Source organism: Bubalus kerabau, chromosome 9, assembly GCF_029407905.1.
Source record: "Bubalus kerabau isolate K-KA32 ecotype Philippines breed swamp buffalo chromosome 9, PCC_UOA_SB_1v2, whole genome shotgun sequence".
Taxonomy (NCBI): domain Eukaryota; kingdom Metazoa; phylum Chordata; class Mammalia; order Artiodactyla; family Bovidae; genus Bubalus; species Bubalus kerabau.
This window is the reverse complement of record NC_073632.1, coordinates 60,378,322-60,404,969: the sequence shown is the minus strand read 5'-3', so window position 1 is coordinate 60,404,969 and position 26,648 is coordinate 60,378,322. Positions and strand designations below refer to the sequence as shown.

The following is a 26,648-nucleotide window of genomic DNA, read 5'->3' as shown; positions in this document are numbered from 1 at the left end:
GTGGGCCGACTACAGGGCGAGGGGATCCGGTGTCCTGCACACCCCGGCGCCCTTGGTTTGGTGCACGTCGTACCTACTCACTCTGAATCCCCGAGATCCGCCCCGGCGGTCCCGGCCAGAGCCAGCGAGTCCGTGGGGGCCTAGATCACAAACCGACGAAATTCCCGCCAAGACGCCTGCGTTCAATGAGGGCGGGGCCACGGAGAAGCCCGCCCCCGGAGGTGCGCTCGCGAGATCTCTGAGGGACCCGTCGGCACTCCTCAAGTTCTCGCGATAATCTTCCAGTCCAGGACTCCGTAAGGCTATTTGCATTTTTACTTTCTTCTTATTTTTTTTTTTTCCCTCCCTTTGGTAGTTTTAATTGGTACTTTGGGCCGGAAGGCGGAATCTCACTTAAGAAGGAAACGGGCTGAGGTGAACGAGATTTAGGGACCGCGGGCTTTGTAGTCTGGCCGAACTTAAGAAAAGAGCTCCACTGGAGCCAATCGCAAGCGGGTGTCTGAGGGCCGTGCCTGAGCCTCTAGTTGCTGGGCTAGTCCCAGCAGCTGTTTTGTCGAGGTCGTAGATGCCTTTGTTCATGGATGTGGACAAGGCAGTGCAAAAATGAGGTTACTCCAGTGGGTGGAAACACTGAGTAGGTCACATGGAACTTGATTTCGGTATAAAAACTGTTGTGCGCCTCCCCCCCCCCCCCCCCTTAACAACATTATCTGGACAGGTTTAAGACACTTAACCTTGGACACTTTTGTAAAGACTTTTCAGTCTAAATCAGAGATAACACCGTTCAGCCGTCTTCAGTGTCAACAAAACATGGGAATTTCTCATTTAAATGTCCTGCTGTAATTTGAGTATTCTCCACTGCTCTTTCATCCAAATATAGTTTGTCCTGGGTGTAATAGCGAAATAGACCCCTTTTTCCTTTTTCAAGTGTCTGTTGTTGAGTAGTCAATTTGGTTAAACGAGTGGAGTGTAAAGAATTAATAAATTTTCTGAAATAATTTAAGCTACTACTTTCATAGGTGGTGTATCAGTATGAACCCCCAGCAAATAACTGATGGCATGCTCAAGAGACATAAGGTGCTTAATGAAGGGGCACTTTACAAAGAGGTGGGTGGTATTACCAGGAAACAAAAAGTGATGGTGAAGCTCCCAGAACTGATCAGAGACATGATTACTTTTAGACTTAAGAGGTAAGGGAAAAGAGATTGCCAGGTCCCAGGGAGACTTAACTGCTGTTGGAGATGCCACCCACATGATAGGCACTTTTGCTACCTTAATGAAGGAGTATAGCCAATGTCAACCTGAACCCAACAGGAAGGAGCTAAAGGATTAGGTACAGGCAGACCTCATTTTTGTTGTGGTTTGTTTTTTTGTGCCTCCTAGATAACTGTGTTTTTACAAAGTGAAGGTTTGTGGAAACCCTACATTTAACAAGTCCATTAGTACCATTTTTCCAATAGCATTTGCTCACTTCATGTCTTGTGTCACATTTTGGTAACTGTCACAATATTTAAAACTTTTTAATTAGTAGATTTATTATGGTGATCTGTGAGCGTTGATGATACTATTATGATTCCTTTGGGGTGCCACAAACCAGCCCCATGTAAGACAGCAAATTTAATCAATTGTTGCAGTGACAACATAGGATTTAGACTAGTACATAAACCTAGCTGAAAAAGCATCGACAGGGTTTGAGAGGATCGACTTCAGTTTTGAAAGGCATTCTACTGTGGGTAAAATGCTATCAAACATCATTCTGTGCTACAGAGAAATCATTCATGAGTCATCAGCATGCCAAACTTCATTTTTGTCTTATTTTAAGAAATTGCACAGCTACCCCAACCTTCAGAAACCACTGCCCTGATCAGTCAGCAGCCATCAATACTGAGGCAAGACTCTCCATCAACAAAAAGATTATGACTTGCTGAAGGCCCAAATGATGGTTAGCACTTTTTTAGTAATAAAGTATCTTTTAATTAAATTATAGACCTTATTGTTTAAAGACATTATGCTATCACACATTTGATAGACTACAGTATAGTGTAAACACAAATTTTATATGCACTGGGAAACCAGTTTGTGTGACTCATTTTATTGTGGTGGTCTAGAACCAAACCCACAATATTGCCATGGTACACCTACACTGAAATCTCTTTCCCTCCCCAATGTAATAGCCAAGAAGTGTCCCTCATCATTGGTGGCCAAACCCAACTTAAAAGCAGAGGGCAAGGATGTAACTTATAAAGTTCAGGCTCATGGAGTAGAGTCCAGGCTGAAGAAAAATAGAGTGAAGCTGACAGAAATGGAGTTAATTTCATCAAGATGATAAAATATTCAGTGTATATATATCAAATAATAGAGCTTCAATATATATAAAAAGAAAAATAATATCATTTATAGAGGAAATAGGATTCCCTGGTGGCTCAGCCTGTAAAGAATCTGTGTGCTGTACAGGAGACCTAACTTTAATCCTTGGGTCGGGAAGATCCCTTGGAGAAGGGAATGGCAACCCACTCCAGGATTCTTGCCTGGAGAATTCCATAGACAGAGGAGTCTGGTGAGCTAAGTCCATGAAGTTGTAAAGAGTTGGACATGACTGGGCGACTGACCAACAATAACATAAGACACCAAAGGCTTCCCTAGTGGTTCACTGGGTAAAGAATCCTACTGCGAATGCAGGCAACACAGGTCCAATCCCTGGTCGGGAAAAGCTGGAGGAGGGCATGGCAACCCACTCCAGTATTCATGCCTGGAGAATCCCGTGAACAGAGGCGCCTGGCAGGCTATAGTCCACAGGGTCCCAAAAAGTTGGACGTGACTGAAGCAATGTGGCATGCACGTACTTTTCCACAAGGTCTGTGTACATGTTGTTCTCTCTGCCTCCAATGTGCTTCCTTCCCCTTCATAGTACTATTGCACATGCTTCAGATCTCTTCTCATATATCTAACCCTCAGAGAAGTCTTCCATGATCTCTGTAAATTATACCAACTCCCTCTATTATAGGTGTCCATGGAGCTCACTTTGGAAGGACTCACCACAGGTGCAACTTTATAGTAACATATGTAATTGGTAATATTTATATCCTACACTACTTACCTGATGGCTCAGATGGTAAAGAATCTGCCTGCATTGTGGGAGACCCAGGTTCGATCCCTGGGTCAGGAAGATCCTGTGTAGAAGAAAATGGCAGCCCACTCCAGTATTCTTGCCTGGAAAATCCTATGGACAGAGGAGCCTGGTAGGCTACAGACCGTGGGGTCACAAAGACTTGGACACAACCGAGTGACTAAAACACATACTACAATGTAAGCTTCGAGAGAAGAGGAACCATGTCTGCTTTTACATAACATTATACCTTCAAAAATGCATCTTGAGGATGTTCAATAAGTCAATTTTAAAGAGTGAATGGATATTAAAGGACTGAATGGATATTAAGTTAGTGACGGTATTGTTGAATTGAGTTTTAGGTATGGTAGAAAGACTCAAGATGATTCTATAGGTAGGTCTGATTTCAAAGCCTGTCTCATTTTCCATTTGTACCTCATAAGCTTGTTGTGGCAATTACATTAAAAATGTAAGTAAAGCTTCCGACATAGTACAATATAAGCAGTCTGGCCTCCTTTCATGTCCACCTGCGACCTTAGGGCTGGTATAAGGCAGAAGGTCCGTGGTGGCTCAGAAGATTAAGAATCTGCCGATCCCTTAGAGAAGGGAATGGCTTCCCACTCTAGTATTCTTGCCTGGAGAATTCCATGGACTTGCGGTCCGTGGGTTTTAAAAAGTCAGACATGACTGAGCGACTAACACTAGATTACTAGTATTGAAGTATGTGGTAATCAGAAGATTGTAAACCCTGTGTAAAGACATATAAACGCACTAGGAAAACATTACACGAGTCAAGAAAAACACATTTCTAGGCCAAGTTGGCGTTCTGGCTGCCAGTTTGCAATCCCTGAATTCTAGTCTATATCAGAGTATCATTATGAGAATGAAGATGGATTGGAAAACACTTAAACTGTTTTGTGCCCTTTACTTGGGGCTTCTCAGGTGGCTCAGTGGTAATCTGCCTGCCAATACAGGAGCCGCAGGAGATGTGGGTTCAATCCCTAGGTCAGGAAAATCCCCTGAAGGTGGAAAAGGCAACCCACTCTGGTATTCTTGCTAGAATAACCCCATGGAGAGAGAAACCTGGCAGGCCATGGGGTCCATGGGGTCACAAACAGTTGGACACGACTATGCATGCACGCACACATGCCCTTTACTTCCTGCTTCTTAACATATGTATTAATATATGGTTCTATTTAGAGTTAGAAAGTGGATAGGGAATCAGATCAAATCAGGTCAGATCAGTCGCTCAGTCATGTCCGACTCTTTGCGACCCCATGAATCACAGCACGCCAGGCCTCCCTGTCCATCACCAACTCCCGGAGTTCACTGAGACTCACGTCCATCGAGTCAGTGATGCCATCCAGCCATCTCATCCTCTGTCGTCCCCTTCTCCTCTTGCCTCCAATCCCTCGAAGCATCAGAGTCTTTTCCAATGAGTCAACTCTTTGCATGAGGTGGCCAAAGTACTGGAGTTTCAGCTTTAGCATCATTCCTTCCAAAGAAATCCCAGGGCTGATCTCCTTCAGAATGGACTGGTTGGATTTCCTTACAGTGTAAGGGACTCTCAAGAGTCTTCTCCAACACCACAGTTCAAAAGCATCAATTCTTCGGCGCTCAGCCTTCTTCACAGTCCAACTCTCACATCCATACATGGCCACAGGAAAAACCATAGCCTTGACTAGACGAACCTTTGTTGGCAAAGTAATGTCTCTGCTTTTGAATATGCTATCTAGATTGGTCATAACTTTCCTTCCAAGGAGTAAGCGTCTTTTAATTTCATGGCTGCAGTCACCATCTGCAGTGATTTTTGGAGCCCAGAAAAATAAAGTCTGACACTGTTTCCACTGTTTCCCCATCTATTTCCCATGAAGTGATGGGACCGGATGCCATGATTTTCGTTTTCTGAATGTTGAGCTTTAAGCCAACTTTTTCACTCTCCACTTTCACTTTCATCAAGAGGCTTTTTAGTTCCTCTTCACTTGACTTAATTTATAATCACTCTAAGAGAACAGGAAATGAAAGAGGAGTGATTCTCCAAAGCAAAAGCAGAATATTGTTACCAAAAGAAGGAAGATGAAATACTGTACAGGCAAAGCAACCAATGCCCAACACTCCTTTCCTCTTCTCTACCTGGTGGGATTGTCTTCTTATATGACACTTCTTATATATCACTTTTGTGCTGTCACATCCTACCATAACATCTTCCTGTCCAGGAAAAGTAAATTATTCTTTTTACATTTGTGTAAGTAATATGTACTATATTATTACCTTTACTGTGCTACAGCAAAGGAGCTGTGATGTATCTGCCTGTCTCTGAGAGACAGCTTCCTCCAGAGAGAAAAATTTCCACCCCACAGACACTGTACTGCTTCCTGCTCTGCCTCTTTTCCTTAGTTACCCAGTTACTCTTTTCCTGATGCCTACCCAAGTTACATATCCTTAGTCCTGTTTCTAGCTAAGACTTGGGTAATTTTTTTGCCTGGCTCAGGATATCGTCTTATGGTCTGCCTTACAGAGTCCTCAACTCTGGCCTTCTGGTACTCTGCTTCTCTGTTCAAAGACTACATCGAAGGTTCTATTCTTTGCTAAACATCCCTGAGTTAGATTTTCAGGTCATACAAGTAGAATACATAACCTTTATACATAGCATATATAATATGCAGGATAATATACTTCATATACACAGAGTAATTGTGCCATATCTGTCTCCTCACTAGGCAATAAGCTTGAGATTTGTCCATTATTATGTCCTCAGCACCTGGGATAGTACCTTAGTAGGCCCTTTAAAAGACTTTTGAATAAATGAATGAAATATTGCCTCTTGTCTTTAACTATCAATATTTGTATTTGGGGGCAGGGTCTTTTTGAAAGTTGTTATACTTTCTTAGTTTTGCAGTTTCAGCTGAGACATCACCCTGAGAAAATTAACTATAACCCAATATTCTATCTGAAGTAATAGATCATTATTGCAAAGTAGGTAGCCAAAATTTGGTTTTATCATCATTAACTGATCATCCACCTTTATATATATATAAAACAATTCACTAGGGGCTAGACTTTTAAGACTGAGGATTTCTTTAGAGACTAAGCATAGACGTGTTTCCCCTCTCTTTCTTCAGGTCAAGGGAGGAGAACTTCAGGAACCACTTAAATGGGCTGAAGTGTATTCCCTGGTGTTTGGGGGCACACAGGTCCATGTCTCAGTGCTGACAAAGCAGAAGATTGGTGTGACTCATGGTGGCAGAGTCAGGAGACAGTGCTGTGGAGGGAATGAGCTGTAATGCCTCTGGGGTAAATACATGGTATGTGGCTCCTGCAGGAGCAAGACCTGAGGCATCTCGGGAGGAAGTTTGTGAAGAAGACTGCCTGGAGGGCTCGGGTGACACCAACAGAAAGAGGCAAGATTCTTTACCCATATAGGTTGTTACAGAATATTGAATAGAGTTCCCTGTGCTATACAGTAGGTCTTTGTTGATTATCTGTTACATATAGTAGTGTGTATATGGATATATGTATATGTATAATTGAATCACTTTGCTATACACCTGAAATGAACACAACACTATAAATCAACTATACTCCAATATAAAATTAAAAAAAAAAAATTAAAAAGAGGCTGGAGGGGCATGGGCAGTCAGGCTCTGGGGGACAGCCATTCACACTTGTCAAGGGGAGGTGCAAATCTCTTGGTTATTTAAAATCTGTCAGTGGCCTCCTGTTGTTCTTAGAGTGAAACCTAACTCCTAACATTTGTGATCTGACCCCTTCCTATGTCTACCCTCCACCTCTTTCACAAATCATCAGCCATGCTGGCCTTCTCCCAGTTCCTCTTACACACTATATTCTTTCTCAAAATGTTGTGCCTTATGCCAGAATTGATTTTTTTTTCCTCTTGCTTTTTCTAGGCTTCGTTCCTGTTTGCCCTTGAGATCTTAGCTAAAATCTCTCTCTCTTATAGAGGTTTCTGTTGAACTCTCAATTTAACATAAATTTCTGTAATACTTTGAGTTGGGCAAAGCTGCAAATGGCGTAAAACTCAAATTAACTGTATCTTCCTGGTAGCTCAGCTGGTAAAGAATGTGCCTGTAATGCAGGAGACCCCAGGTCGATTCAGGATCAGGAAGATCCCCTGGAAAAGGGATAGGCTACCCACTTCAGTATTCACGGGCTTCTCTAATGGCTCAGACAGTAAAGAATCTACGTGGTATGTGGGAGACCTAGGTTCAATCCCTGGGTTGGGAAGATCCCCTGGAGGAGGGCATGGCAAGGCACTCCAATATTCTTACCTGGAGAATCCCCATGGACAGAGGAGCCGGCAGGCTACAGTCTACAGGGTCACAAAGACTCAGATACAACTGAGCAACTAAGCACGGCACAATAAACAAAAGCATCTTATTTTCCCATGAATGTCATGAAATCAGTCTAGACCTGGTGCTTTTGTATGGTTTCAGGATTCCAGGATTCTTATATCTTGTGTCTACACAATGTGTGGGGTTCAATTTTAAGTTCATTTCATGGTCCATAAGGGCTCCTCCTGTTGTAGCCAGCACATGTACTTTCCATCTGGCAAAAAGGAGAAAAGGGGGGAAGGGCATGTATCCTTTTAAGCTCAGTTCTAAAAGTTGCTCATACTAAATTCACTTACATATACTACATCATAGAGCTTATTTTCGAAACAATAATACGCACCCCCAGATGTACGTAGGCATTTCATCCAGTTTCTGACCCAATTCAGTACTTCCATATGCTTCATTTAGCTCTGTCAAGTCGAGCTGAAAGTTAGGCAAACTGGGAAATAACAATCTTTATCCTGTCAAGCTAAAATTAGGGAACAGATTAAATATGATGAACAACTAGAAGTTGCCCTCACAAACACCCATCAGTTTTATTATCTTACAACACTAAGTTACAGAGGCTAAAACTCTTCTCCTTCATAGAAACTTTTTTTGATCACTCAATCTAAAGTAAATTTTTATATTTTGGGTAATAGAAAATTCATCTTGAAAATGATCTCCCAGGAAAAAGGATTTATTATCTTTCACATTAAAGTCATACAGTCGTTCTAGGGTTGGCATGGTGCTCTGTGGTATTCAGAAAGGGAATGAGTTAAAATTCATGTAATTCCATTATATTAGTCAGCAAACTATAACCCATGGGTCAAATTTGGCTTGCCACCTGTTTGGAAGAAAAATGTTATTGGAACTCAGACTCACACATTAATTGATATATTAATTTGTGGTTACTTTCTCACTACAGCTGTGAAGTTAAGGGTTGCAAATAAGAGTATACAGTCCACAAAGGCTAAACTGTTTACTGTCTGGCTTTTTATACAACAGAATTGCCACCACCTGAATTACATTAATAAATTTGTTGAATAACATCTATGTAGAGTCGCAGTGGCCACAGGACTGGAAAAGGTCAGTTTTCATTCCAATCACAAAGAAAGGCAATGCCAAAGAATGCTCAAACTACCACACAATTGAACTCATCTCACACGTTAGTAAAGTGATGCTTAAAATTCTCCAAGCCAGGCTTCACCAATACTTGAAGCATGAACTTTGAGATGTTCAACCTGGATTTAGAAAAGGCAGAGGAACCAGAGATCAAATTGCCAACATCCTCTGGATCATGGAAAAAACAAGAGAGTTCCAGAAAAACATCTATTTCTGCTTTATTGACTATGCCAAAGCCTTTGACTGTGTGGATCACAATAAACTGTGGGAAATTCTGAAAGAGATGGGAATACCAGACCACCTGACCTGCCTCTTGAGAAACCTATATGCAGGTCAGGAAGCAACAGTTAGAACTGGACATGGAACAACAGACTGGTTCCAAACAGGAAAAGGAGTACATCAAGGCTGTATATTATCACCCTGTTTATTTAACTTATATGCAGAGTACATCATGAGAAACTCTGGGCTGGAAGAAGCACAAGCTAGAATCGAGATTGCCGGGAAAATATCAATAACCTCAGATATGCAGATGACTCCACCCTTATGGCAGAAAGGGAAGAAGAACTAAAGAGCCTCTTGATGAAAGTGAAAGAGAAGAGTGAAAAAGTTGGCTTAAAGCTCAACATTCAGAAAACGAAGATCATGGCATCCGGTCCCATCACTTCATGGGAAATAGATGGGGAAACAGTGAAAACAGTGTCAGACGTTATTTTTCTGGGCTCCAAAATTACTACAGATGGTGATTGCAGCCATGAAATTAAAAGACGCTGACTCCTTTGAAGGAAAGTTATGACGAACCTAGATAGCATATTAACTAGCAGAGACATTACTTTGTCAACAAAGGTCTGTTTAGTCAAGGCTATGGTTTTTCCAGTGGTCATGTATGGATGTGAGAGTTGGACTGTGAAGAAAGCTGAGCACCGAAGAATTGATGCTTTTGAACTGTGGTGTTGGTGAAGACTCTTGAGAGTCCCTTGGACTGCAAGGAGATCCAACCGATCCATCGTAAAGGAGATCAGTCCTGGGTGTTCATTGGAAGGACTGATGTTGAAGCTGAAACTCCAATACTTTGCCACCTGATGTGAAGAGCTGTCTCATTTGAAAGGACCCTGATGCTGGGGAAGATTGAGGGCAGGAGGAGAAGGGGACAACAGAGGATAAGATTGTTGGATGGCATCACCGACTCAATGGACATCGGTTTGTGTGGACTCCGGGAGTTGGTGATGGACAGGGAGGCCTGGTGTGCTGCGGTTCATGGGGTTGCAAAGAGTCAGACCCGACTGAGCTACTGGACTGAACTGAACTGAAGAGTCATAAATCGCCTTGGAGCTTTAAGATTATCGCTCTGAAACCCAGCAGATAAGTAATTATGTTCCTACAACACACTTTCCCTCTGCTTAGTATCTTCTTTAATTTTCATTTTTCTATGGGAGGTGTGTAAGTTGAAGACCTTTTTAATTTTTCGCTTGGAATTATTTTTTGGTTAATCCTTGTGATGCCATCAGAGTTGGAGCAATCTGAGAAGTCACTTTATGGGCCTTGGTGTACCACCAAGATTTCCCTTCCAGCTGCTGAAATGTTCTTGTTAGCCCTTGCTTGTCAGCCGTTTTCAGAATTGCTTTCAGTAAAGATAGCTTGCTTGCCCAAATTGTGGCATCTGGAATCTGATAACAATGGCATGAAGGTATAAGTGCTTAGCCCTTCTTCTCCCTACCCTAAGTTGGGATAACTCTGAAGGGTGAGCTCAACTTCAGAGATCCCATCAGTTAGCTGAGGCCTCATTCAGATTACTTTGCAGTCATTATCTCCCTCTGTCCATTCCTACTTTCCTTCCCTTTTCTTGTGGAGATGGTTGTTTCCAAGAGTATTCCTTAATAAACTTCTTTCCTCTTGAGCTCTGCCTCAGAGTCTTCCCACCAAAAAAAAAGCACCTAACCTAATTTCCTGATTCTAGGAAGCTGAATCTTATAGATTTCACAAGGCACAGTTTTGGGAAGGGGAAAAGTCAGAACTTTTGGGCTCCAAAGGTCAGTTCCCTTTCAACAATAATATGATAAGTTAATTTTAAGGGAGCTCTCATTGCTATCTAATATCTTGGGCTTCTGTAAGAAGCAAAGACTGAAGTACTGTAGCCTCCTCTTGATATTTTGAAATTCTAATGTCAAGAGTCTTTATCAATTCAGCTTCACTGGAATTTGTTCACCATGTTATAGGATAAGCTGAAGTGGAGATCATTGTTTGAAGGACACTTCATAGATCAGCATACCTAAGGTCTGAATCCCACAGTCTGTATTTTCTACTTGTATGATTTTAGGCAAATTTCTTAAACTCTAAGTGTCAGATTTATTACCTAAGAATTGGAGGATAATACCTATTAGAGGCAGGGGGGACCCTCTTCTATTTTATTACTTTAGTTTATCCAACATGTAACACCCACCCTATTTCATTTCATTCTATTCCAAAAGGAATTACAAACATTCTAAGACATTTCTATCACTACGGTAGTTAAAAAATCATGAGAAGTCATGGTTCCTGCCCTGAGGAATCCTCTAATTTTATTACACAGACAAAATTTAAAATATAAAATGATTAGAGAAATATATAAGTTAGAAACCAAGTTCAAATGGTATAGAATGGGCAATATGTTAGGAAAATGAAGGCCAAGATAGATTTAGTGAAAGTCACTCAGTTGTGTCTGACTCTTTGTGACCCCATGGACTATACAATCCATGGAATGTTGCAGGCCAGAATACTGGAATGGGTAGCCTTTTCCTTCTCCAGGGGATCTTCCCGACCCAGGAATCAGACCGGGGTCTCCTGCATTGCAGACAGATTCCTCACCAACTGAGCTCTCAGGGAAACCCTGATAGATATAGTTAAATATAGATTTAACATATGCACAATTTTCATGATATCAGTTTATAATTGTTCTCCAAAGTATCTATAGGTTAAAGAAAGTTGAATTATTGTTTTTCAAATTGAAAGAATGGAAGGAACTTTTCCTTTCCATTCTCTCCAGTTGAAAGTATTAATGTAAAAAAAGTCATAAGTGAAGCAGTAAACAATTTCAACTTAAACTTTCATATAGTAAAATTAACTCTTTGTTGTCCAATTCTATGACTTTTGAAAAATTCATAGTGTTGTGTAATCACCATCAAAACTTTATTCAGTTCAGTCGCTCAATCATGTCCGACTCTTTGCGACCCCATGAATAGCAGCACACCAGGCCTCCCTGTCCATCACCAACCCCCGGAGTTCACTCAAACTCATGTGCATCGAGTTAGTGATGCCATCCAGCCATCTCATCCTCCATTGTCCCCTTCTCCTCCTGCCCCCAATCCCCCCCAGCATCAGAGTCTTTTCCAATGAGTCAACTCTTCGCATGAAGTGGCCAAAGTATTGGAGTTTCAGTTTCAGCCTCAGTCCTTCCAATGAACACCCAGGACTGATCTTTAGGATGGACCGGTTGGATCTCCTTGCAGTCCAAGGGACTCTCAAGAGTCTTCTCCAACACCATAGTTCAAAAGCATAAATTCTTCAGCACTCAGCTTTCTTCACAGTCCAACTCTCACGTCCATACATGACCACTGGAAAAACCATAGCCTTGGCTAGACGGACCTTTGTTGGCAGAGTAATGTCTCTGCTTTTGAATATGCTATCTAGGTTGGTCATAACTTTCCTTCCAAGGAGTAAGCGTCTTTTAATTTCATGGCTTCAATCACCATCTGCAGTGATTTTGGAGCCCAAAAAATAATGTCTGACACTGTTTCCACTGTTTCCCGATCTATTTCCCATGAAAACTTTATTACTCCCCCTGAAATTTTCTCATGCAAACACTGCAGTCAGACCTTCTCTCCTCCTTCCTCAACTCTTAACAACCACTAATCGATTCTCTGTCCCTGTGTTTTTGCTGATCCAGAATATTATATAAATGTTCTTTAGTATCCAGCCTTTTAATATGGCTTCTTTTACTTGGCAAATGTAATTTGGGCTCATCCATGTTGTATGTATCAATAATTTGTTTCTTGGCAACCCACTCCAATATTCTTGCCTGGAGAATCCCTTGGACAGTGGAGCCTAGCAGGCTATAGTCCATAGGGTCACAAAGAGTCAGACATAACTGAAGAGACTTGGCATGCATGCCACTTGCTGAATATTATCAATATAACTGCTATGAACATTTGTATACAAGTTTTTTTACGTAGATGTATGCTTTAATTTCTCCTGAGTAAATATGGAGTAAAAATAGAATTTCTGGTCATAAGGTAAATTTATGTATAACATTTTAAGAAATTGAAAAACAGTTTTCCAAAATGGCTGCAGTGTTTTATATTTTCATCATCAGTATATAAACGTTCCCCTTTCTCAGTATCCTAGTCAATACCTGTTATTGTCATCTGTATGACTTGGGGTAATTTTTCATGATACTATTGGTGATTCATATATGTTCTTTGGTGAAAAGTTTTACCATGTACATAATTTGTAATTTTGTTTTCCCAATGTGTGGCTTAACTCTATTGTTTTTCTTTTTAAAATTTTATTACTTTCTGCTTTTACCTTGAGTGTTTATTTACTTCTCTTTGTTCTGGTTGTGATTTGCTGTTTATTTCTAGTTTCTCAAGATGGAAGCTTAATTATTGATTTCAGACTTTGTTCTTTTCTAATAAAAGCACTTAGTGCTATTAATTTCCCTCTAAGCAATTGCATTCCATATATTATGATATGTGGTATTTTCATTTTCACTTAGTTAAAAATGTTTTCCAGTTTCTCTTGAGACTTTCTTTCTGACCTATTGGTTATTTAGTACTGTGTTGCATAATATCAAAACACTACAGGTGCCGCTAGTGGTAAAGAACCTGCCTGCCAATGCAGGAAACTTAAGAAATGTGGGTTCAGTCCTTGGGTTGGGAAGATACCCTGGGGTAGGAAATGGTAAGCCATTCCAGTATTCTTGCCTGGAGAATCCCATGGACAGAGAAACCTGATCAGTCAGTTCAGTTCAGTCGCTCAGATGTGTCCGACTCTTTGCGACCCCATGAATCACAGCACACCAGGCCTCCCTGTCCATCACCAACTCCCGGAGTTCACTCAGACTCACGTCCATTGAGTCAGTGATGCCATCCAGCCATCTCATCCTCTGACGTCCCCTTCTTCTTCCCCCAATCCCTCCCAGCATCAGAGTCTTTTCCAATGAGTCAACTCTGCGCATGAGGTGGCCAAAGTACTGGAGTTTCAGCTTTAGCATCAGTCCTTCCAAAGAAATCCCAGGGCTGATCTCCTTCAGAATGGACTGGTTGCATCTCCTTGCAGTCCAAGGGACTCTCAAGAGTCTTCTCCAACACCACAGTTCAAAAGCATCAATTCCATCTTTCTAAATTCCATATATATGCGTTAGTATACTGTATTGGTGTTTTTCTTTCTGGCTTACTTCACTCTGTATCCCTGTGTACGAGACAGCAAAAGAGACACTGATGTATAGAACAGTCTTATGGACTCTGTGGGAGAGGGAGAGGGCGGGAAGATTTGGGAGAATGGCATTGAAACATGTAAAATATCATGTATGAAATGAGTTGCCAGTCCAGGTTCGATGCACGATACTGGATGCTAGGGGCTGGTGCACTGGGACGACCCAGAGGGATGGAATGGGGAGGGAGGAGGGAGGAGGGTTCAGGATGGGGAACACATGTATACCTGTGGCGGATTCATTTTGATATTTGGCAAAACTAATACAGTTATGTAAAGTTTAAAAATAAAATAAAATTAAAAAAAAAAAAAAGCATCAATTCTTCGGTGCTCAGCCTTCTTCACAGTCTAACTCTCACATCCATACATGACCACTGGAAAAACCATAGCCTTGACTAGACAGACCTTTGTTGGCAAAGTAATGTCTCTGCTTTTGAATATGCTATCTATGTTGGTCATAATTTTCCTTCCAAGGAGTAAGCGTCTTTTAATTTCATGGCTGCAGTCACCATCTGTAGTGATTTTGGAGCCCCAAAAAACAAAGTCTGACACTGTTTCCCCATCTATTTCCCATGAAGTGATGGGACCGGATGCCATGATCTTCGTTTTCTGAATGTTGAGCTTTAAGCCAGCTTTTTCACTCTCCACTTTCACTTTCATCAAGAGGCTTTTTAGTTCCTCTTCCCTTTCTGCCATAAGGGTGGTGTCATCTGCATATCTGAGGTTATTGATATTTCTCCCGGCAATCTTGATTCCAGCTTGTGCTTCTTCCAGTCCAGCGTTTCTCACGATATACACATGACATCACCAGATGGTCAACACTGAAATCAGATTGATTATGTTCTTGCAGCCAAAGATGGAGAAGCTCTATACAGTCAACAAAAACAAGACCAGGAGCTGACTGTGGCTCAGATCATGAACTCCTTATTGCCAAATTCAGACTTAAATTGAAGAAAGTAGGGAAAACCACTAGACCATTCAGGTATGACCTAAATCAAATCCCTTATGATTATACAGTGGAAGTGAGAAATAGATTTAAGGGCCTAGATCTGATAGATAGAGTGCCTGGTGAACTATGGAATGAGGTTCGTGGCATTGTACAGGAGACAGGAATCAAGACCATCCGCATGGAAAAGAAATGCAAAAAAGCAAAATGGCTGTCTGGGGAGGCCTTACAAATAGCTGTGAAAAGAAGAGAAGCGAAAAGCAAAGGAGAAAAGGAAGGACATAAGCATCTGAATGCAGAGTTCCAAAGAATAGCCAGAAGAGATAAGAAAGTCTTCCTCAGCGATCAATGCAAAGAAATAGAGGAAAACAACAGAATGGGAAAGACTAGAGAAGAAATGGGATCACAAAGAGTTGGACACGACTGAAGTGACTTAGGACACATATGCAACAAAGGACTTTCCTGGTAGCTCAGCTGGTAAAAAATCTGCCTGCAATGCAGGAGACCTCAGTTTCATTCCTGGATCAGGAAGATCCCCTGAAGAAGTGATAGGCTACCCATTCCAGTATTCTTGGGCTTCCTTTGTGGTTCAGGTGGTAAAGAATCCGCCTGCAATTTGGGAGACCTGGGTTCCATCCCTGGGTTGGGAAGATCCCTTGGAGGGGGACATGGCAACCATTCCAGTATTCTTACCTGGGAAATCCCCATGGACAGAGGAGCCCTGTGGGCTATAGTCCATGGGGGTTGCAAAGAGCTGGACTTGACTTGGCACAGCACAGCACATGCAACAAAGTCTATTTTTTCTGATATTAATATGGCCACTCCAGCTTTCCTGTCACAAATACAATGATTTTTCTTTTAATATGTGTCATATTATTAGTGGATCTCTTAGAAAAAGTGGGTCAGTTTACAAAAAGCATATAGTTGGATTTTGTTTTCCATTCAACCTGACAGTCTATGTCTTACTTGGTGTGTTTAGATGATTTTCATTTAATGTGATACAGTCATATTTTTTAGTTACTTTTCTGTTTGTCCCTTCTGGGTTTTTTTGTTATTGTTCCCATGTTTATTTTTTCTTATAGTCTTTTGGATTATATTTTGAATATTATTTTAAATATATTTGGCTATATTTTAATATTATAATTTATCTACTAGCTCTTTTACTATACCTCTTTGTAGCATACTTAAAGTAATTTCTCTATGGAATCACACTGTACATACTTAATCTAAGAATATCATTAGTAAGTAAGTAAGTGTTAGTCACCCAGTTGTGCCCGACTCTTTGCGACTCCAGGTACTGCAGCCCACCAGGTTCTTCTGTGCACGAGATTTTCCAGGCAAGGATACTGGGGTGGGTTGCCATTTCCTTCTCCAGGAAAAATATCATTAGAGTTAATATTTATCACTTTACATAAAATGTAAAAATCTTACCACCATGTCATTGCTGTTCAGTCACCAAGTCATGTCCGACTCTTTGTGAGCCCATGACTGCAGCACACTAGGCTTCCCTGTCCTTCAATATCTTCCCTGTCCTTCAGTATCAGAGTTGGACATGACTGGGCAACTGAACAACAGCAACAATCCATTACTAAATATCATTATTGGTTACCCAGGTTTCAGTTTTCCAATTAGCAACTGTGAGTACTAAGATAAAAAGATGTGAACCTAAAATAATATAAAATTTGTTTATGTTTACTGATTGCCACACTAAATATCCTTCTCTAATGTGTCTTACCTGTGTTGTTGCTCAGTGGCTCAGTCATGTCTGACTCTTTGCAACCCCATGGATTGCAGCACACCAGGCTTCCATGTCCTTCACTATCTCCTGGAGTTTGCTCAAAGTCATGTCCATTGAGTCGGTGATGCTATCCAAACATCTCATCCTCTGTTGCCCCTTCTCCTCCTGCTCTCAATTTTTCCCAGTATCAGGGTCTTTTCCAGTGAGTTGGCTGTTCGAATCAGGTGGCCAGTGTATTGGAGCTTCAGCTTCAGCATCAGTCCTTCCAATAAACATTCGGGGTTAATTTCCTTTAGTATTGTCTAGCTTGATCTCCTTGCTGTCCAAGGGACTCTCAAGAGTCTTCTCCAGCACCAAAGTTTGAAAGCATCAATTCTTTGGCACTCAGCCTTCTGTGGTCTAGCTCCCACATCTCTACATGACTACTGGAAAAGCAATTGCTTTGACTACATGGATCATTGTTGACAAAGTGATGTCTCTGCTTTTTAATATGCTATCTATGTTTGTCATCGAATTTTCCAAAGCACAAACATCTTTTAATTTTGTGGCTTCAGTGACTGTCCACAGTGATTTTGGAACCCAAGGAAATAAAATCTGCCATTGTTTCCACTTTTTCCTCATCTATTTGCCGTGAAGTGATGGGACCAGATGCCATGATGTTAGTTTTTTGAATGTTGAGTTTTAAGCCAGCTTTTTCACTCTCCTCTTTCATCACCAACAAGAGGTCTTTAGTTCCACTTCACTTTCTACCACTGAAATGGTATCAGCTACATATCTGAGGTTGTTGATATTTCTCCCAGCCATCTTGTTTCCAGCTTGTGAGTCATCCAGCCCATTGTTTCCCATGATGTACTCTGGATAGATACTCTCTTGGCATACTCTTTTTCCAATTGTGAACCAGTACATTCTTCCATGTCCAGTTCTAACAGCTGCTTTTTGACCTGCATACAGATTTCTCAGGAGGCAGGTAAGGTGGTCTGGTATTCCCATCTCTTTAAGAATTTTCCACAGTTTCTTGTGATCCACACAGTCAAAGGCTTTAGTGTAGTCAGTGAAGCAAAAGTAGATCTTATTATGGAATCCCCTTGCTTTGTCTATGATCCAGCTAATGTTGGTAATTTAATATCTGGTTCCTCTGCCTTTTCTAAATCTAGCTTATACATTTGGAAGTTCTTGGTTCATGTACTGTTGAAGCTTAGATTGAAGGATTTTGAGCATTACCTTACTAGCATGTGAAATAAGCACAATTATACAGTAGTTTTAACATTCTTTGGCATTGCTTTGCTTTGGGATTTAAATGGAAACAGACCATTTCCAGTCCTGTGACCACTGCTGAGTGTTCCAAATTTGCTGGCATATTAAGTGCAGCACTTTCACAGTATTATCTTTTAGGATTTTAAATAGCTCAGCTAGAATTCCATCATTTCCACTAACTTTGCTCATAGTAATGCTTCATAAGGCCCACTTGACTTCACACTCCAGGATGTTTTGCTCTAAGTAAAGTGACTACATCATTGTGGTTATCTGGGTCATTAAGATTTTTTTTTTGTATAGTTCTTCTTTATATTCTTGCACCTCTTCTTAATCTCTTCTGCATCTGTTAGGTCCTTGCTATTTCTGTCCTTTATTGTGCCCATTTTTACATGAAGTATTCCCATGGTTTCTCCAATTTTCTTGAAGAGATGTCCAGTCATTTCCATTCTATTGTTTTCCTCTATTTCTTTGCATTGTTCATTTAAAGCTTTCTTATCTTTCCTTGCTATTCTCTGGAACTCTGCATTTAGCTGGATATATCTTTCCTTTTCGCCTTTGCCTTCCACTTCTCTTCTTTTCTCAGCTATTTGTAAGGTCTCCTCAGATAACCGTTTTTCCTTCTTGCATCTCTTTTTATTTGGGATAGTTTGGATCACCACCTCCTGTACAATGTTACAAATCTCCATCCATAGTTCTTCAGGGGCTCTGTCTACCAGATCTTAATACCCTGAATCTATTTGTTACTTCCACTGTATAATCATTAATGGATTTGATTTAGGTCAAACCTGAATGGCCTGATTTAAGCCTGAATTTTGCAATAAGGAGCTCATGATTTGAGCCACAGTAAGCTCCAGGTCTTATTTTTGCTCACTATATAGAGCTTCTCTATCTTCGGCTGCAAATAATTAATCAGTCTGATTTTGGCATTGACCATCTGGTCATGTCCATGTGTAGAGTTGTCTCTTGTGGTGTTGGAAGAGGGTGTGTGCTATGACCAGTGTGTTCTCTTGAAAAAATTCTGTTTGCCTTTCCCCTGCTTCATGTTATACTCCAAGGCCAAACTTGCCTGTTACTCCAGGTATCTCTTGACTTCCTACTTTTGCCTTCCAATCCACTATGATGAAAAGGACATCTTTTTTGGTGTGATGTTAGTTCTAGATGGTCTTGGAGGTCTTCATAGAATTGTTCAACTTCTCTGGCTTTTGTGTTTGGGGCATAGACTTGGATTACTATGATGTTGAATGGTTTGTCTTGGAAACGAACTAAGATCATTCTGTCATTTTTGAGATTGCACCCAAGTACTGCATTTTGGACTCTTTTGTTGACTCTGAGGGCTACTCCATTTCTTGTAAGGGATTCTGGGCCACGTGCGTAGCTATAATGGTCATCTGAATTAAATTTGCCCATTCTTGTCCATTTTAGTTCACTGATTCCTAATGTCGATGTTCATACTTGCCATCTCCTGTTTGACCACGTCCAATTTACCTTGATTCATGGACCTAACATTCCAGGTTCCTATGCAGTATTGTTCTTTACAACATCAGACTTTACTTTCACCATCAGACACATCCACAACTTAGCATTGTTTCTGCTTTGGCCCAGCCTCATTATTCTTTCTGGAGTTATGTTATCTTCCCCAGTAGCATATTGGACACCTACTGACCTGGAGGCTCATCTTCTGGTGTGATATCTATTTTCCTTTTCATGCTGTTCATGGGGTTCTCGAGGCAAAAATACTGAAGTGGTTTGCCTTTCCCTTCTCCAGTGGACCACGTTTTGCCTTACACAAGTCTATGATGCATGTGATCATTTTGGTTAGCTTTCTGTGATTATGTTTTCGTTCTGAAGGCTATGGGATTGTAGTTCTTGCTTCTTCTGTCTGTCATCTGATGGGTGAGAATAAGAGACTTCTGCAAGTTTCTTGATGTGAGTGACTGGTTATGGGGAAAACTGGGTCTTGCTCTGGTGGGCAGGGCCATGCTTAATAAATCTTTAATGCAATTTTCTGCTGATGGGGGGCCTGTGCTCCCTCCCTGTTAGTTGTTTGGCCTGAGGTGACCCAGTGCTGGAGTCTACAGGCTCTATGGTAGGGCTAAAAGTGAACTTCAAAAGGACTTATGCCAACACATGCCTCCCAGTACTGCTGCTGCCAGTGCCCCTGACCCTGTGGCAGGCCACTGCCAACACACGCCTCTGCAGAAGGTCCTCAAACACTCACAGACAGGTCTGACTCAGTCTCTTCTGGGACCACTGCTCCTTTCCCCTGGGTCTGGTGTGCACAAGGTTTTGTTTGTGCCCTTCAAGAGTCTCTGTTTCCCCCAGTCCTTTGGAAGTTCTGTAATCAGATGCCCCTGTCTTTCAAAGTCAGATTCCCTGGGGATTCCCAGTCCCCCTGTGAGATCCCCAGGTTGGGAAGTCTGATGGGGGGCCTAGAATCCTCACAACAGCATGAGAACTTCCTTAGTTTATTATTCTCCAGTTTGGGTCACCCACCTGGTAGGTCTTAATTACCACCATACAGATTCCTTTACCCTCTACCTTTTATGTTGTAGTTTTCATACATATATTGAAAAATTACCCAGTGTTATGATATTTTATTTCAAGAGTCAGAAGTACTTTTCTAAACTTAAGATATAATAAATTGTTTATTATTCTTACCCAGATATTTGTAATTTATGTTGTTCTTCTTTCATTTCTAAAATTCCAGATTTCCCTCTGGTATCATTTACCTACAGCCTGAAGAATTAACTTTCTTTAGCATTTCTTTTCAGAGAAGGCAATGGGGACCCACTCCAGTACTCTTGCCTGGAAAATCCATGGATGGAGGAGCCTGGTAGGCTACAGTCCATGGGGTCGCAAAGAGTTGGACACGACTGAGCAAGTTCAGTTTCACTTTTCACTTTCATGCATTGGAGAAGGAAATGGCAACCCACTCCAGTATTCTTGCCTGGAGAATCCCAGGGATGGAGGAGCCTGGTGGGCTGCCGTCTATTGGGTTGCACAGAGTCGGACACGACTGACTCGACTTAGCAGCAGCAGCAGCAGCAGCATTTCTTTTAGAGTAAGTCTGCTGGTGATAAATACTTAGTTTACCTTCATCTTATATGTCTTTATTTATCTTCATTCCTGAAGGATATTTTCAGAAGAAATATTGTCTTGGTTTGACAATTCTTTCCTTTCAGCATTTTAAGGGTGGTATTCTACTGCCTTTTGGTCCTAGTGTTTTCTGATAAGAAATCTACAGTTGTTTGAATAATTGTTTTCTCATATGCATGTGTGTGTGCATGCTTCAGTCACTTCAGTTGTGTCCGACTCTTTGAGACCCTATGGACTGTAGCTCACCAGGCTGCTCTGTCCATGGGGGATTCTTCAGGCAAGAATACTTAAGTGGGTTGCCATGCCCTTCTCCAGGGGATCTTCCCGACCCAGGGATCGAACCTGCATCTCTTATGTCTCCTGCATTTTCAGGTGGGTTCTTTACCACTAACACCACCTGGGAAGCCCCCTTTCCTTATATATATCATGTCAGTTTTCTCCAGTGACTTTTAGGTTCCCCCCTAACTTTCGCTTCCCCCAGTTTTATCATGTCATATGTGACATAGTTTCCTTTGTTTTGTTTTTAAGATTTATTTATTTACTTTTGGCTACACTGGATCTGCCTTGCTGCATGCAGGCTTTCTCTAGTTGCAGTGAGAGGGCCTACTCTTGATTATGGTGCATGGGCTTCTCATTGTGGCAGCTTCTCTTGCTGCAGAGCACAGGCCCCAGGGTGTGCAGGCTTCAATAGTTGTGGCTGCATGGGCTCAATACTTGTGGCTCTCTGGCCTCTGGGATCTTCCCAGACCGCCGATCTAAGCTGTGTCTTCTGCATTGGCAGGTGAATTCTTAACCACTAGACCACCAGGGATGCCCCAACATAGTTTCTTTTGAATTTATCCTATTTGAAGTCCAATGACTTTCTGAATTTTGTAAATTTATGTCTTTCATAAAACTTGGGAGAATTTCAGCCATTATTTCTTTAAATATATATATATTCTGCATTAACCTCTTTCCCTTCTCCTTCAGGAACTAAATTACATGAATATTAGGTCTTTCAATATTTTTCTCATTTTCCTCAATCCTTTTTCTCTGTTCTTCATAATGTACAGTTTCTACTGATTAAGAATGAGGTTTATGGATTTTTTCCCCTCTATCATCTCTATTCAGCTATTTTACTCATCTTATGAACTTATGTACAATTTATAATTTATAATTTCAAGCTGCTTATGGGCTTTTTTCATTTTCTACTTTTCTATAGAAAACTATCTTTCTATTCATTTCAAAAGTGTTCACTTTTACCTCTTGTAGGATGATTATAATAGCTGCTTTAATGTCTTGTCTGATAGTTTAAATATCTGTCATTCCAGGATTGGCATCTCTTGACTGTGTTTTTCCTGAAATTTGAGCAGATTTTTGCCAAGTTCTTTACATGTCCAATAATTTTGAATTACATCTCCTAAAGTTTTGTCTTTCTGAGACTTTGGGAACCTATTAAAATCCTCCAAATAATTTGTTTGCCTATTTTTTTTTTTTTGAGGTTTTTTTCAATTTGTTTGTTTTCCCAAGCAATAGTCCAATTAGGTTCAAGCTGTCAGTTGTTTTTCACTTTCTGTGGATGAATGTATTTTCAGTTTTTAAAGGATTTGCTATGCTGCTGGATCTGCCCTTTCCTTATGCCCCTCGGGGATCAGTTTGAGGCTTGGGTGGTAGTTTATATATATGTTCAGTTCTCAAAATCTTTGCTTTGTGCCTCTGGTTATGCTCCATATATGCATAACTTAGGGGTGAGCCTAAGACTTCTGTTGATTCACACACAGAAGTAGACGATCTCTTCCAGCTCTCTCTTTAACGGTACTTCCCCACATTCTCTGGCTTCTAGGGACTCTTTTTCCTGGTTCTTTATGCTAGAAATATGGAGTCCTCTCAGGTAGGGACTTCTTGAATTGTCACATAGTTCCATATGCTAAGGCCCCTCTCCAGAAAAGGCAATGGAAGGGAAGAGAAACAACATTAAACCAGAGGTTCAACACTCCTCCATACACTCTTTGCACAACAGAGGCAACTTTTCCTTGTTTTCGATTCCAAGATTTGGGTTTTAGCTCCAAATTATGGGTGCCCACCCTGCCTCAACTATGACAATACAGCTATGATTGGGGAAGGGCTGAGAAGGTCCCCTTTCCTGATTTTCTAGTAAGAAAGATGGGCTTCTCCTGGATTTTCACTGCAGCTCTTCACAGTGGAGTTCCCCAATTCAATCCAGCCTTGGATCAAAGCTCTAGATACAGGAAAGACACTAGGAATCTCTCATTATCACCGTTCAGTTCACTTCAGTAGCTCAGTCGTGTCTGACTCTTTGAGACCCCATGAACCGCAGTATGCCAGGCCTCCATGTCCTTCACCAACTCCCAGAGTCCACCCAAAGCATGTTCATTGATTCGGTGATGCTATCCAACCATCTAATCCTCTGTTGTCCCCTTCTCCTTCTGGCCTCAATCTTCCCCAGCATCAGGGTCCTTTCAAATGAGTCAGCTCTTCGCATCAGGTTGGCCAAAGGTGGCCAAAGGATTGGAGTTTCAGCTTCAACATCAGTCCTTCCAATGAACACCCAGGACTGATCTCCTTTAGGATGGACTGGTTGGATCTCCTTGCAGTCCAAGGGACTCTCAAGAGTCTTATCCAATACCACAGTTCAAAAGCATCAATTCTTCAGTGCTCAGCTTTCTTTATAGTCCAACTCTCACATCCATACATGACTACTGGAAAAATTATAGCCTTGACTAGATGGACCTTTGTTGACAGAGTAATGTCTCTGCTTTTTAATATGCTATCTAGGTTGGTCATAATTTACTCCTGCCAAGGAGTAAGTGTCTTTTAATTTCGTGGCTGCAATCACCATCTGCAGTGTTTTCAGAGCCCAGAAAAAAAAGTCAGCCACTGTTTCCACTGTTTTCCCATATATTTCCCATGAAGTACTCCTTTTCCTTTTTGGAAACAGTCTGTTGTTCCATGTCCAGTACTAACTGTTGCTTCCTGACCTGCATACAGGTTTCTCTAGAGGCAATTCAGGTGGTCTGGTATTCCTATCTCTTGAAGAATTTTCCACAGTTTATTTTGATCCATACAGTCAAAGGCTTTGGCATAGTCAATAAAGCAGAAATAGATGTTTTTCTGGAACTCTCTTGCTTTTTCGATGATCCAGCAGATGTTGGCAATTTGATCTCTGGTTCCTCTGCCTTTTCTAAAACCAGCTTGAACATCTGGAAGTTATCGCCATACTCTTCTTTAAATTTTGACTTTCAACTCCAATCTCCCTGGTATTCTTTGAGTTTCAGAATCCTTCAGTTCAGTTCAGTTCAGTTCAGTCGCTCAGTCATGTCCGATTCTTTGCGACCCCATGAATTGCAGCACGCCAGGCCTCCCTGTCCATCACCAACTCCCAGAGTTTACCCAAACTCATGTCCATCGAGTCGGTGATGCCATCCAGCCACCTGTCGTCATCATCTCCGTCGTCCCCTTCTCCTCCTGCCCTCAATCTCCCCCAGCATCAGAGTCTTTTCCAATGAGTCAACTCTTCACATGAGGTGGCCAAAGTATTGGAGTTTCAGCTTTAGCATCAGTCCTTCCAAAGAACACCCAGGACTGATCTCCTTTAGAATGGACTGGTTGGATCTCCTTGCAGTCCAAGGGACTCTCAAGGGTCTTATCCAACACCACAGTTCAAAAGCATCAATTCTTCAGCGCTCAGCTTTCTTCACAGTCCAACTTTCACATCCATACATGACCACAGGAAAAACCATAGCCTTGACTAGACAGATCTTTGTTGGCAAAGTAATGTCTCTGCTTTTGAATATGCTATCTAGGTTGGTCATAACTTTCCTTCCAAGGAATTAGTGTCTTTTAATTTCATGGCTGCAATCACCATCTGCGGTTATTTTGGAGCCCCCCCCCCCAAATAAAGTCTACCACTGTTTCCACTGTTTCCCCATCTATTTCCCATGAAGTAATGGGACCAGATGCCATGATCTTCATTTTCTGAATGTTGAGCTTTAAGCCAACTTTTTCACTCTCCTCTTTCACTTTCATCAAGAGGCTTTTTAGTTCCTCTTCCCTTTCTGCCATAAGGGTGGTGTCATCTGCATATCTGAGGTTATTGATATTTCTCCCAGCAATCTTGATTCCAGCTTGTGCTTCTTCCAGCCCAGCGTTTCTCATGATGTACTCTGCATATAAATTAAATAAACAGGGTGACAATATACAGGCTTGATGTATTCCTTTTCCTGTTTGGAACCAGTCTGATGTTCCATGTCTAGTTCTAACTGTTGCTTTCTGACCTGCATATAGGTTTCTCAAGAGGCAGGTCAGGTGGTCTGGTATTCCCATCTCTTGAAGAATTTTCCACAGTTTATTGTGATCCACACAGTCAGAAGCTTTGACATAGTCAATAAAGCGGAAATCCTTAGGTATTTGATTTTTGTGTTTTTCCAGAGTTTTTGGTTGTATTTGGAGGGAAATATGGGCTCTAGTGTATACTTATTCTATTTTAGTCAGCACTAGATCATAGGTGAACTTATTAAATATAATTTTCATATTAGGTTAGAGGATGCAGAGACCAATCAAATAGGTTGTCATTGGAAAAAAAACTATTATTAACTTCAGTCTCCTCATTTATTAAACTGAATATGCCTACTTGCTGTTACTTTTTGTTTAATATATGTTTTAAGTTGCAGCTTTGCATGTGTAGTGTGAGCTCATTTACATATCACACCAATGTTATATCTGTGTGGTTACACAGAGATTATACCCCCCAAAATTACTAAAGTTTGGAATTGGAAATGAAGGCAAACATAACAAGTTTGTATTGTTGAATATTAGAAATGACAAAATCAACCTAAGAAGAAAAGAAGAATCCTCATGATTATGACATCTGATTTCTAGCTATAGTAGGTACCTTTAGTGGTGATCTGCTCAGTTCCTCACAACCTTCTTTTTAAAAGAATGTTTGTGCCCCATGTCCCTCCCCCTATACCTTCTAGACACCATTTGGAAGCTATATGTACGGTAAAAGGCACTTCCTCCCTGACCATCTAAAGAATTCTCTCTCTGGAGGATTTGTAATGAGAACTGAAAAGGTCTAGCTTACTCTGGCCTGTGCACTTGATCTGAGGTGATTCTGATTCAGGAACTGTGGGACAATCACCTTTTACCACATATAGAAACAGAGAAGGCCAGATACCTGAGAGAAGAGAAAAAAGTATAAAAAAGTACAAATAATAGACTATGTGTCCAAAGAAAGGGGAGAGAATTAAACATAATAAGAATGAGGCTGAAAATAAGCAAAAAAATAAAAGCTGAGTTGTTCTTAAAGGCTTTTAAATTTCCTAGTTCTGATACCTTTTGTGACCTGTCAACACTTTACCCTTTTATTCAAGGATCCAATTATGTATCATAATAATTATCCCATTTTCCTTAAACTGTGTTACTAAGACATTAGATTTCTCTCCCTGAATAGAAAAGCAGCATCCCAGGAAACCATGACTTAGTCATTTTGAAAAGATTTGCTTTTAATTTTAAAAATAAAGACTGTATGTTGAGACTATACATATATGCAACAGCTCTAAGAAGGTATGAAGGTATAATCCAGGATGC

At 41.0% G+C, this 26,648-nt stretch overlaps 1 protein-coding gene and 1 long non-coding RNA gene across 7 annotated transcripts in view; one reads left to right on the top strand and one right to left on the bottom strand.

Annotated features, from left to right (window-relative positions):
* Positions 1-221, bottom strand: part of MMS22L (MMS22 like, DNA repair protein) — a 126,076-nt gene extending 125,855 nt beyond the window's left edge. For 3 of the 6 annotated variants that reach the window (XM_055535431.1, XM_055535433.1, XM_055535432.1), the window contains exon 1: positions 74-221. The gene's annotated coding sequence lies outside the window, so the exon portion shown is untranslated. The remainder of the gene's footprint in view (positions 1-73) is intronic. The other 3 variants (XM_055535425.1, XM_055535426.1, XM_055535430.1) reach the window with 3 other exon arrangements.
* A 25-nt stretch (positions 222-246) lies between these two features.
* The window catches only part of LOC129619926 (uncharacterized), a 40,198-nt gene continuing 13,796 nt past the window's right edge, over positions 247-26,648 (top strand). The window contains exon 1 of the long non-coding RNA XR_008698291.1: positions 247-296. This is a non-coding gene — a long non-coding RNA (uncharacterized LOC129619926). The remainder of the gene's footprint in view (positions 297-26,648) is intronic.